The sequence below is a fragment of the Crinia signifera genome, chromosome 1 (genome assembly GCF_055691185.1).
Source record: "Crinia signifera chromosome 1, ASM5569118v1, whole genome shotgun sequence".
NCBI classification, from domain to species: Eukaryota; Metazoa; Chordata; class Amphibia; order Anura; family Myobatrachidae; genus Crinia; species Crinia signifera.
In genome coordinates this window covers 144,634,428-144,647,149 of record NC_139217.1, presented here as the reverse complement: position 1 = coordinate 144,647,149, position 12,722 = coordinate 144,634,428, and positions in this window count along the sequence as shown.

Here is a 12,722-nt window from a genome sequence, read left to right as displayed (position 1 = left end):
CTCCCCGTACATGTGATAAATTGCAAGCGATTTATTACATGTAAAATTTGGCACATCAAGTGCCAAATTGTATGTGAGCCTCCCGGGGAGCTGCCGGGCGGCTCACAGGAGTATTGGGTCCGACTTGTCCTAAGGACAAGTCGGCCTAATGTATGGGGGCCTTTAGATCTGCTGTCTCCCTGTAGGGGAAGTGGGCGGGCAGCTCTGATCTGCTGCCCGCCCCCACCTGTGCCATCGCCGAATTACCATGGGAACGCCCATTAAACATTGGGTGTTCCCATTGGCGCAGCCCATCACCGCCAACCCCCACCCGCACTGCTAGGTGTGAATGGGACGGTGAAAAATAAATTCACCATGCCCGCTCGAACCAAGCGGCTGCACATGCACATACATGTGTATGCGCATGGGCAGTCGCAAATCATCGCTCTCCTGTAAAAATATCAATCTTCTCTTTCTCCTATGATATTATTATAATTATTATTAATAATAATACATTAATTTATTAATCAATCAGGAGTTTACAAACCAAATATCAAGATATTAATGACTTGCAGTAATCTCTTAAGGTGCCCATACACCGAGCTGATTTGGGCCGATTGCGACGAATCAGGCTGTGGAATCGACCCAAATAGGATCGGTTTGATGGCCCCTCAGGTCCGATGCGCGGTGGCTGTCTGACCACCCATGCTGGGACCTCCTTCCCGTGCAGCGGGGGGGCAGGATTTGGGGTCCGGCCAGCTGGTGGCAGGGGGCGGGCAGCGAGGTCCGTCCGAGCAGTAGTGGTGGCTGGGAGGCTGCTGGAGCTTGTATCGGCATTTTGCCGGGCGGCGGGATGTGGCTGCTGAATCTTTCGTACAGACCCCGCTCCCCTCCTCCCGCCACCGCAGCAGCTCCCCAGGAGAACTACATGCAATAAATCGCATGTGATTTATTGCATGTAAAAACGGCACATGAAGTGCCAGATCGCATGTGAGCCTCCCGGGGAGCTGCCGGGGAGCTCTGGGCAAACTAGTCCGACTTGTCCTTAGGACAAATTGGGGCCAGTGCATGGGACCTTTTACATAGAATGTCTCCCTCCAAATCCTTATGTGACAGTGCCCCTGTACGGTGTGGTGCAAGATGGCGTACCTTAAGCTGGAGCTGGTGATGGCGGCGACTTCTGGCTTCTTTGCGGCTTCTTCTGGAGAACCTGTGGCAGGGAACGGCACAACCCAAGGGACCCACAAAAGACTACGCTAACTCATTTAGCAGCAACTGAAATTTATTAAAAGAATACGTAGTGCAATCCTGCTGCGCTTTCCTCACATAATTGCGTAAACATCGCACTTACAATAATGACTGTATGAATGGGTGACAATCTAACATGAAATGACAGGCACACTAATGACAATGAGCAAGATATTGCAATAAAGACAAAGATAAAGAGAAATATGTCAAAAACTGGTATCACAAAAATAACTGTACGGTATTAATAAAGAATGTCCACAAGGTGGCGCTGCACACCCTATTATTACAGTCTCAGGTCCAACACACAGTTCCTAAGATCGATAACGGTCCCACGACGAAGTATATCCTCACTTTAAATTAGGACCTAACTTAGTGTGCACACTGACTACAAGCATGGCAGAGCAAATTAACAATCCCTTCAATAGGGTACAAGCGGGTTCCCATTACCTAGGGAAACCCCTTGCTGGATATACCGCACAAGCTACTGAAATACTTTTCTTCTGGCCAAAGCCTTTAAGTAAATTGGTCTCTCAAGGGCCTCCTTCTCTCTGAACGCTAGGTTAGGGGTGTCCCTGGAGCTGGGCTCCAGCTAGGTTCTACGCAGGTTGGCACATGGGTGGGTCAGCCAAGGGAGACTGGGTACCTGTGATTACTGCTGCTGATGCTGGCTCCAGCCAGTAACGATTGCTTCCTCTCAGCAGCTGTCCCTTCTCCTCCTGAGGCTGTCTCTAGCATCCAGGGTCTGTGGGGTCACTGCACTGCTTTGATGCTCCAATGGTGCCTCTCTCTCTCTCTTCCCCTTCTAGCTAGGGAACCAGCTATCAATCACTGCTGTGGCTGTGTGCTGCAGCACCTCTCTTAAACTCTCCTGGCTGCTGCACTTCACGCTGCCCAGCTCTGGCTACTGGACACACACTACACAGCTTCTCCTCTCTGGCAGCACGTGAGTCCCTTCTCTCTCACGCTGCTGCAGACTTCTCCCTCTCATCAGTTTCAGTTTCAGTTCCTCCTCACGCTCCCTCAGCCAGCTAATCAGGGGGGTGTCAGGTTCTCTGCACGTGGATGTGAGCTGGGTCTGTTAACCCCTCACATCCCTGCAGTGTCTATGAAGCTGCAGTTTTTCCTAATAGCAGCATTGGCTGCCATTAAACCTTTTTGAGGGCACAGGGGCACTCAGAGTGGATTGCCACATACCTCCCTGCTGGAAATTTGCCTGTCCGCAGGCAACTGTACCAGGACCAATAAGTTCCGGGCAAAGTCCTGTCAATGTCCATGACAAAGTATTTAAACGCTAAATGAAAACAGGTGTGAACAATTATACATTACATAACCATTACAAGTATCACTACCTTCCTATCTAATGTGGGCTCCCCGGGCCAACCATCCCTCCGCCACAGGACTCCCATCCCTCTGCGGTCCAATTTCTCCACCGTTGTTCATGGATGGCACCCACTCTCACGACTTGCACTCGGCTTTAGGCACGTCTCGCCTCTCGATCTCGCTTCTTGGATCGCAGTATCGCCTGCTGTATCTGGAAGGCAAATTCTTCCCCGGAGATGGTCGTGTACTCGCCGTCCGTTACAGGCTTCCCATTGATGAAACAGGCCTCTGCCTTTTCAACTCTCTCTGCTGGTTCTATCTTGGCCTTGGGTTCAGGCAACGGTATAGCTGGTTCCACTTCTGATGGCTCCACGGTCTCTGTCACAGCCATATGGACCACAATTTTGGAGTTTCTCTCCGGTTCAGCCATTCTGACATTCCTTGGCCCTAGGTTCGCCGCTCGGTAACCAGCATCATCCATTCTAGGGACGTACTCTCTTGTTGGCTCTGCAAGTTGAGGCCTAGTCACTGCTTGCTGCCTCTGGTGAACTGCCTCACTCCACATGACCGGTTTCTCGCTTCCTCTCGGCAGATCGCTTTGCCTCATGATGTCATGTTCTGGTGGGCGGGGCATCTGTTCCGGTCGAGGGCGTTTGACGCTAACCCTTTCATTCTTGCACTTGATCTCCCTTGGTTCGGCTCTACTTCCACCATGGCTGTACTCCTGCTGATAGTACGGCGGAGGCTCTCGATGGCGTGGGTAGTGCTCTGGGGCGTGTCTGTTACGTTGCACCGGTGTTCCATCTGGCCCGGTCACGTTGGCGGCCTTGGTGCCTTTCTTCCCACTCATCAGTTCAAATTCTACAGCCTCACCGTTGCTCAGGCTCCGGAAGCTGTTTTGGGGGTCGGTATGCTGGATGGCGGTATAGTGCACATACACGCTACGGCCGGTATCTGCGCGTTTAATGAAGCCATACCCGCGTGGTACATCAAACCACAGGACACGACCTGCAATTCTCCTTGGGCTGGCTCGTGGTCCACCCCTCGACGATATCACACCGGATGCTCTTGCCGTGTTCTGAAACACCGCCGGTGGACCTCCTGTCCTGTGTCTTCTCACGGTCTGTGGGCATACACTGGTTCGGTCAGTGGGTAGTTGTCCTGACCTCCATGGGGGATTCCGCTTCTGTCTGCGCCTTCCGCCACATTCACGTCTCTGTCTTTCCTTTTCATCCTCCGCCCATTCCTGACGCATCTCACGGATCATCCTGGTCATTTCGGTCATCGCTCCGATGATGGCCTCAATCGAGTTCTGATTGGCTTGGGCTGGTGGAGTGGCGGTTCTTCGCATCTCCTGCGGTTCTGTGTACTGCGATTGCCACATCTTGCCGTTCACAGGGGTCTTGTGCAATCCTGTTCGTGACGCCAAGTGTGACAGTGCCCCTGTACGGTGTGGTGCAAGATGGCGTACCTTAAGCTGGAGCTGGTGATGGCGGCGACTTCTGGCTTCTTTGCGGCTTCTTCTGGAGAACCTGTGGCAGGGAACGGCACAACCCAAGGGACCCACAAAAGACTACGCTAACTCATTTAGCAGCAACTGAAATTTATTAAAAGAATACGTAGTGCAATCCTGCTGCGCTTTCCTCACATAATTGCGTAAACATCGCACTTACAATAATGACTGTATGAATGGGTGACAATCTAACATGAAATGACAGGCACACTAATGACAATGAGCAAGATATTGCAATAAAGACAAAGATAAAGAGAAATATGTCAAAAACTGGTATCACAAAAATAACTGTACGGTATTAATAAAGAATGTCCACAAGGTGGCGCTGCACACCCTATTATTACAGTCTCAGGTCCAACACACAGTTCCTAAGATCGATAACGGTCCCACGACGAAGTATATCCTCACTTTAAATTAGGACCTAACTTAGTGTGCACACTGACTACAAGCATGGCAGAGCAAATTAACAATCCCTTCAATAGGGTACAAGCGGGTTCCCATTACCTAGGGAAACCCCTTGCTGGATATACCGCACAAGCTACTGAAATACTTTTCTTCTGGCCAAAGCCTTTAAGTAAATTGGTCTCTCAAGGGCCTCCTTCTCTCTGAACGCTAGGTTAGGGGTGTCCCTGGAGCTGGGCTCCAGCTAGGTTCTACGCAGGTTGGCACATGGGTGGGTCAGCCAAGGGAGACTGGGTACCTGTGATTACTGCTGCTGATGCTGGCTCCAGCCAGTAACGATTGCTTCCTCTCAGCAGCTGTCCCTTCTCCTCCTGAGGCTGTCTCTAGCATCCAGGGTCTGTGGGGTCACTGCACTGCTTTGATGCTCCAATGGTGCCTCTCTCTCTCTCTTCCCCTTCTAGCTAGGGAACCAGCTATCAATCACTGCTGTGGGGCTGTGGCTGTGTGCTGCAGCACCTCTCTTAAACTCTCCTGGCTGCTGCACTTCACGCTGCCCAGCTCTGGCTACTGGACACACACTACACAGCTTCTCCTCTCTGGCAGCACGTGAGTCCCTTCTCTCTCACGCTGCTGCAGACTTCTCCCTCTCATCAGTTTCAGTTTCAGTTCCTCCTCACGCTCCCTCAGCCAGCTAATCAGGGGGGTGTCAGGTTCTCTGCACGTGGATGTGAGCTGGGTCTGTTAACCCCTCACATCCCTGCAGTGTCTATGAAGCTGCAGTTTTTCCTAATAGCAGCATTGGCTGCCATTAAACCTTTTTGAGGGCACAGGGGCACTCAGAGTGGATTGCCACACTTACACATTACCTAGAGGCAATGATCCATTTGTATCCTTTCTCCAGAAACTCCTCTCATTTGTATTATCACCTCAGTTTTTAGGTTCTAAGACTGCAGATCTCACAGCCTGTCCTTTCCTTTTTCTGTCTCTCAACCGCCGTATTACTGTCCATAGCCATCTCTGCTCTCATTTTCCTCTACAGGCCTCACTTCTGCCTCTTCATGTTTGAAAGCATTTATTAATTAAATAAAGACAACTTCAAGCAAAATATGTTTAAAAAATAAATTCAAGTTTTTATTTCAAGTAAAATTGTAATACATTTTTTAACTCTCCATTATAAAATAGGGAATTCTGGACCAAGATTAGGCCACCTTTTTCCTATAAGAGGAATAAGATGGCAGAAGCCTTGTGATTCACGAAGAATCGTCCTTAGCACTCAGGAGAGAAAAAAACCCTTGTAGAGGAAACCTCTGGGGGCCCATGGCTGATGGACTGCCCTTCCCTCTGGGCATTTAGAGACTATGTAGAGTTTGACAAACCAACCTCCCACTAATGTGTAAAATGCCTCAGGTTTTTGGGAGCTGGTTCGGTGTCAAAAAAAGCCCCAGGTGGCATTCGGGCACCGGTTCGTTATCAAAGAAGGCCCCAGGTGGTGTTCAGGTGCTGGTCCAGTAAGGTGTACCACTAAGGTGCAAAAAGGCTTCAGGTAGTGTTTGGGAGCCGGTCCGGTGTCAAATAAGGCTTCAAGTAGTGTTCGGGTGCCGGTGTGGTGTCAAAGAAGGCCCCAGGTGGTGTTCAGGCTCTGGTCCAGTGTCAAAGAAGGAAACAGGTGTTTTTTGGGTGCTGGACCAAAGTCAAAGAAGGTCCAGGTTGTGTTCGGGTGCTGGGCTGGTGTCAAAAAAGGCCCCAGATGGTATTCGGGTGCCAGGCTCATGTCAGGAAAGGCCCAGATTGGTGTAAAAAATTATTCCAGGTAGATTTCGGATGCCAGGTATGGCGTCAGGAAAGGCCTCTGGTGGATTTGGGCACAGGTCAGATTATAAAAAAGAACAATGTCGTATTTGAACTATAGGTCAGTGTGTGAAAGGCCCCAGGTGGACTTTGGGCACCTGGTTTGTGTCAGAAAAAGGCCCAGGTGGTATATGGGTGCCAAGTCGATATACAATAAATGGCCCCAGGTGGTATTCGTGCGCCAGGTAGTATAAAAAATAAAAGGCCCAAGGTGGTATTTGAGGTACAGGTCAGTGTTAAACCAAGGCCCCAGGTGGTATTTGGGAGCCGGGTTGGAGTAAAAAAAAGGCCACATGTGGTATATGGGCACTAGGGAGTAAAATCAAAGGCCCCAGGTGTTATTCGGGCACAAAGTCGGTATAAAATAAAAGGCCCCAGGTGGTATTCAGGCTCCAGGTGGTATAAAATAAAAGGCCCCAGGTTGTATTTGGGATACTGTCAGTGTTAAACATAGGCCCTAGGTGGTAATTGGGCACCAGCTCATTGACAGAAAATAGGCCCCAGGTGGTATTGGGTACTAGCTAGGTGTGTTTTGGCACAGTGTCTGTGTGAAAAGAAGGCCTTTGGTGGAATTTGGGAACCAAGTTGGTGTAAAAAAAAAGGTCCCAGGTGGTATATGGGCGCTATGTCCGTATAAAATAAATGACCCCAGGTGGTATTTGGATACAGTTCGGTGTTAAACCAAGGCCCCAGGAAGGATTTGGGCGCTGGCTAGGTATCTAGTAGCCAGGTCGTAGTCAATTAAAGGACCCAGGGGATATTTGGGCACCAGGTCTTTGTAAAAAAAAGCCCCAGGGGGTACTTGGGCACTAGGTCCATATTGGAAAAATGTACCAGGAGGTATTTGGGAACAGATCTGTGTAAAAAAGAAATCCCTAGGTGGTATTCTTGCGCCAGGTGGTATAAAAAATAACCCAGGTGCTAGTTGAGGTACAGGTCAGTGTTAAAGGCCCCCGGTGCTATTTGGGAGCCGGGTTGGAGTAAAAAAAAGGACCTATGTGGTATGTGGGCACCAGGTCGGAGTAAAAAAAGCCCAGGTGGTATATGGGTAGTAGGTTGGAGTAAAATAAAAGGCCCCAGGTGGTATATAGGTGCTAGGTCTGAGTAAAAAAAATAGGCCCCAGGTGGTATATGGGTGCTAGTTCTGAGTAAAATAAGAGGCCCCTGGTGTTATTCGGGCTCAAAGTCGGTATAAAATAAAAGGCCAGGGTGGTATTCGGGCTCCAGGTGGTGTAAATTTAAAGGCCCCAGGTGGTATTTGGGATACTGTCAGTGTTAAACATAGACCCTAGGTGGTATTTGGGCACCAGGTCATTGTCAAAAAAAGAATGACCCAGGTGGTACTTGGGTGTCAGTTCGGTAGCAAAAAAAGGTCCAATGTCCAATATTTGGTATATAGGTCGGTGTTTAAAAGGCCCCAGGTGGTATTGGGTGCCAGCTACAGTAGGTGTCAATTGGGCAAAAAAAAGGCCCCAGGTGGTATTCGGACGCCAGGTGTTATAAAAAATAAATGGCCCCCAGGTGGTATTTTAGATACAGGTCGGTATAAAATAAAGGCCCGAGGTGGTATTTGGGATACAGGCCGGTGTTAAGCCAAGGCCCCAGGAAGGAATTGGGAGCTGCACGGTATTTGATAGCCCCATGTGGTATATGGGTGCTAGTTCTGAGTAAAATAAAAGGCCCCTGGTGTTATTCGGGCACACATAACTCCAGGTTATTCATGCTCCAGGTGATGTAAATTAAAAGGCCCCAGGTGGTATATGGGCACCAGCTCATTGTAAAAAAAAAAGGCCCCCAGGTGGTATTCGGGTGCCAGTTCGGTATCAAAAACGGTCCAGTGTCATATTTGGGCTATAGGTCGGTGTTTAAAAGGCCCCAGGTGGTATTGGGTGCCAGCTGCAGTAGGTGTCAAAGAAGGCCCAAGGTGTGTTTTGGGCACAATGTCTGTGTGAAAAGAAGGACTAAAGGCCCATACACACTGGGTGACTTTGAGCTGAAAGCCTCTCAAAACAGCATGTTTGAGCGGCTTTCAGCTCAAAGCCGCCCAGTGTGTATGCCCCAGCAATGAACAGTGAGCGCTGCTGAGCGCTCCTGCATCATCGCTGGTAAAGCTGCTCATCTGCTGGTAAGCTGCTCATTGAGGATGGCTTTGCATAGCTCTACACTATGCAAAGCCATCCTCTCCCCTCCGTTGGCGCTGGGCACGGGGAAAAGCCGCTCAGTGTGTATGCACTGAGCGGCTTTCCCCAACGATGAATGCTATCATCGCTGTCCATATACAGTACGCTGGGCATAGTCGCCAGTTTTGATTTAAATTCCTTAACAGTAGTTGCTGTAATCACCCCCACCGGCAATGAGTTCTAGAATTTTACTGCTCTAATGTGAAGAGTCCTTTTTTTAATTCCGTACTGAATTAGGAAGAGGATTCTTCACCATTAGAGCACTCAAATTCTGGAACTCATTGCCGGTGGGGGTGATTACAGCAACTACTGTTAATGAATTTAAATCAAAACTGGCGGCTTTTACCTCAAATTCAACATCCGTCTTGGCCTTAACCGATGGAGGTTTGGGAACTTGCTTCTGATATTTATTTAGCCGCATTGGTTTCAGGAGAGAGATGTGGAAAGAGTTAGAGATTCTCATAGAGGATGGCAGTTTCAGACGATGGCCACTGGATAAATGACCTGAAAGATTGGATAAGGACAAATAAAATGTGGAGCTAATTTCATGGACGGCAGATGGAGTCGCAGAGTTCGAGTAGATAACCAGACTTGATCTCCGACCTTAAAACCAGGAGTAGCACATCTCTTTCTATCTGCAGATCTTTTGTACCGCACTGAAGCTTTGAGAAGAGATTCATGCACATTTGACCAGATTTTAGTAAACCGATGAAGAGAGGATGTCACAGCAGGCAATTCAACAGGAGGTAGATCAGTGAAATCTGGAAAACAAGGATGTTTCCCATCCACAGTGAAGAACGGAGTGGTACCTGAAGAAGAATGATAAGACTTGTTATGGGCGTACTCCGCCCAAGGAAGCAGTTCCAGCCAGTAGTCCTGTGAAGAAGTTACAAAAAGACGGATGAAGGCTGAGAGTGGTATGCAGTGGAAAACTTGAGTTTAATCTGGACTGCGGTACATAGGGATCTCCAGAACCTGGCAACAAACTGTACACCTCGGTCCGAGATGATCTCTTTTGGAAGTCCATGTAATTTAAAGATTGTTTGAATGAAAAGTTGCACTAGAACTGGTGCTGAAGGAAGGGATTTTAATGGAAAGAAATGAGCCATTTTGGATAATCTGTCCACGACAACCCAGATGGCTGAATGTCCCTTAAAAGGAGGTAATTCGGAGATGAAGTCCATGGATAAATGAGTCCATGGCTCTGCGGGCACTGGCAGTAAACGGAGTGTCCCTGAAGGAGAAGAACAAGGTGTCTTGTGTTGGGCACATCTCACACAGGAGGTGACGAAGTTGGTTACATTAGCTTGGATTGAAGGCCACCAATAGGAATGAAGAAGAAACGACAAAGTCTTTTGAATACCGGAGTGGCCAATGAAACGAGATGAATGGGCCCATGTTAATATTGTTTTCCGGAGTCTCTGTGGTACAAACGTCTTACCAGTAGGTGGAACAGGATGTGTCAATACTTGAGCAAAGACAATGGTCTGTGCAGCAATTGGTTGTACTTCGATGGAATCAAAAGAGCAAGACAATGCATCTGCTTTTCCATTTAAGGTTCCTGGACGAAATTTAATCTGGAAATCAAAACGTTCAAAGAACATCGCCCATCGTGCTTGTTGAGATGTAAGGCATTGGACATTTCGTAGGAAAGAAAGATTTTTATGATCAGAGTGTACAATAATTTTATGACGAGCACCTTCCAGTAAATGTCGCCACTCCTCAAAGTCCAATTTGACTGCTAACAATTCTTGTTCAGTGGTAGGATAATTATTTTCTGCTGGTAGCAATTTTTTTTAGAAATATGCGCAAGGATGGAGTTCTTGATTTTCATCACGCTGAGAAAGAATAGCCCCTACCCCTTAAGAATGTACGGGCCTTCCCTGGGCTGCGCCATTGTAACAGTACAGTATACTGTACAGCATAGAGTACTGTAGTCTCAAAATGGTGGAGGGGGCATCCTAGTCACACGCTGTGTGCGACACATGACTTTCATCATGCGTCCCAAAACTTTATTTAAAGGAGTTTTAACATACTGAATCGCTATGACAACTACAGTATTGTAGTTATATAAGCTAGAACAAAAAACCAGGAATAATTAGAGAGCGCACTGTGTTGATTCAATACTTTTAATTATAAAAATAGGTAAAATATGCTAAAATAAGTTATAAGTTATATAAGCTGTTTGTGTGTAAAATCCTATGAGATGTAACTTTATTAAATAAAACTTGGTACTTATGTATTATCTGGCCTGCCAATTTTTTGAGTGTATGCCTTAACTTAAGGCATACAATCAGATGCGATGCGATGACCCGATTTTTCCATAGGATTCAATGTTAAAATGGACTAAGTCCATTTTAACATGGAATTCAATGGGAAAAAGGGGTCCTTTTTATACCCCTACTATCCAAGTGGGCATGGAGTTGGATATAAACCTGTGGCGAGCGTAGCGAGCCACCGAGCCCGAAGCGTGGCGAGCGAAGCGAGCCCCGCGAGGGGACGGTATTCTGTGTCCCCTCGCGGGGCTCGCTACGCTCGCCACGCTTCGGGCTCGGTGGCTCGCTACGCTCGCCACAGGTTTATATCCAACTCCATGCCCACTTGGATAGTAGGGGTATGAAAAGGACCCCTTTTCCCATTGAATTCCATGTTAAAATGGACTCAGTCCATTTTAACATTGAATCCTATGGAAAAATCGGGTCCATCGCATCGCATCGCATGCGATATGGTTCAAAATCGGCAGCCCAGTTAGTACATAAGTACCTAAAACTTTTATCCCTAACCTTTATCTTCCATAATAATAAAAAATACTAATACTGTGTCTACCACAGCACACATGAGTCGCATGAGCGTCTGAGACGAGAGTCGCATGAGCGTCTGAGACGAGAGTCGCATGAGCATCTGAGACGAGAGTTGCATGAGCCCTGGGGGAGGGGAGGCAGCGGTTGATTTCAGCTCAATACACATTACTCCCTGGAAGAGACAGTAATGCAATGCAGTTCATCTGGGTCAGCATGTGCAAAATGTGTAATAGACAGTAGGAATGGAAGCAACAAGTTTTTATGGAAACAAGTTCTTTTATGTACTGTATGTCTTAAGTTTTATTAAAATGTCACTTTCCAAAATATTTGAAAAAAATAAAAAAATAAAATAAATAAATAAATTTTACACCATAATCAAACACGGGTCTCCAGCATGTAGAGCCACGCAGCTATCTACTACACTACGCAACACGGTGATGTGTACCATCTGTAGAGTGCTGGTATATATAATCAGTGGCATTCGTAGCCCTATTGGCGGCAGCGTCTGAGACGGTCCATTTGTTGATTAGCGCTGCTGGAGATACTGTAATGTACTGTATTCAAGACAATTCAACCCCCTCCTCCCCTGGGAGAGTGGACGCGGCGGTTGACTTCAGCTGCATACACATTACTCCCTGGAAGAGACAGTAATGCAGTGGTAGTAACTACTAGAGCTACTGTACAGTACCGACAGTTCATGTTTTCTAGAACACCTACAGTAGCTGGGGCACAGGTTTAATCATTACTGACTGACACATTATAAATGATCCACAGGTGGAGCTAATTACTTCACTTACAGTATGATTCTGTGAGGAGACCTGGAAAAAAATTAACTGTTTTATTTGTCTAGTTTAAAATGTCACTTTCCAAAATATTTGAATAAATGAAAAAATAAATAAAAAAATAAATAAAAAATTTGACACCATAATCAAACACGGGTCTCCAGCATGTACAGCCGCGCAGCTATCCACTACACTACGCAACACGGTGATGCCTACCGTCTGTAGAATGCTGATATATATAATCAGTGGCATCCATAGCCCTATTGGCGAAACCCGAGTCGTGTCAGCGTCTGAGACGGTCCCTTTGTGGATTAGCGCTGCTGGAGAGACTGTAATGTACTGTATTCAGGTCAAGTCGACCCCCTCCTCACCTGGGGGAGGGGAGGCGGCGGTTGACTTCAGCTGCATACACATTACTCCCTGGAAGAGACAGTAATGCAGTGGTAGTAACTACTAGAGATACTGTACAGTACCAACAGTTCAAAATATTCAGCATCGGTTACGTGAACGTGAAGGTAAATATTTGTATAGGCTCATTACACTACGCAGCCCATTTGCTCACAGCGATGTTCACGGGCGTCTCATTGCGCACGAGTATCTCATACAGTAAGAGTGCTCCATACGGCGAATGGCGGGGTTCTATTGGCAC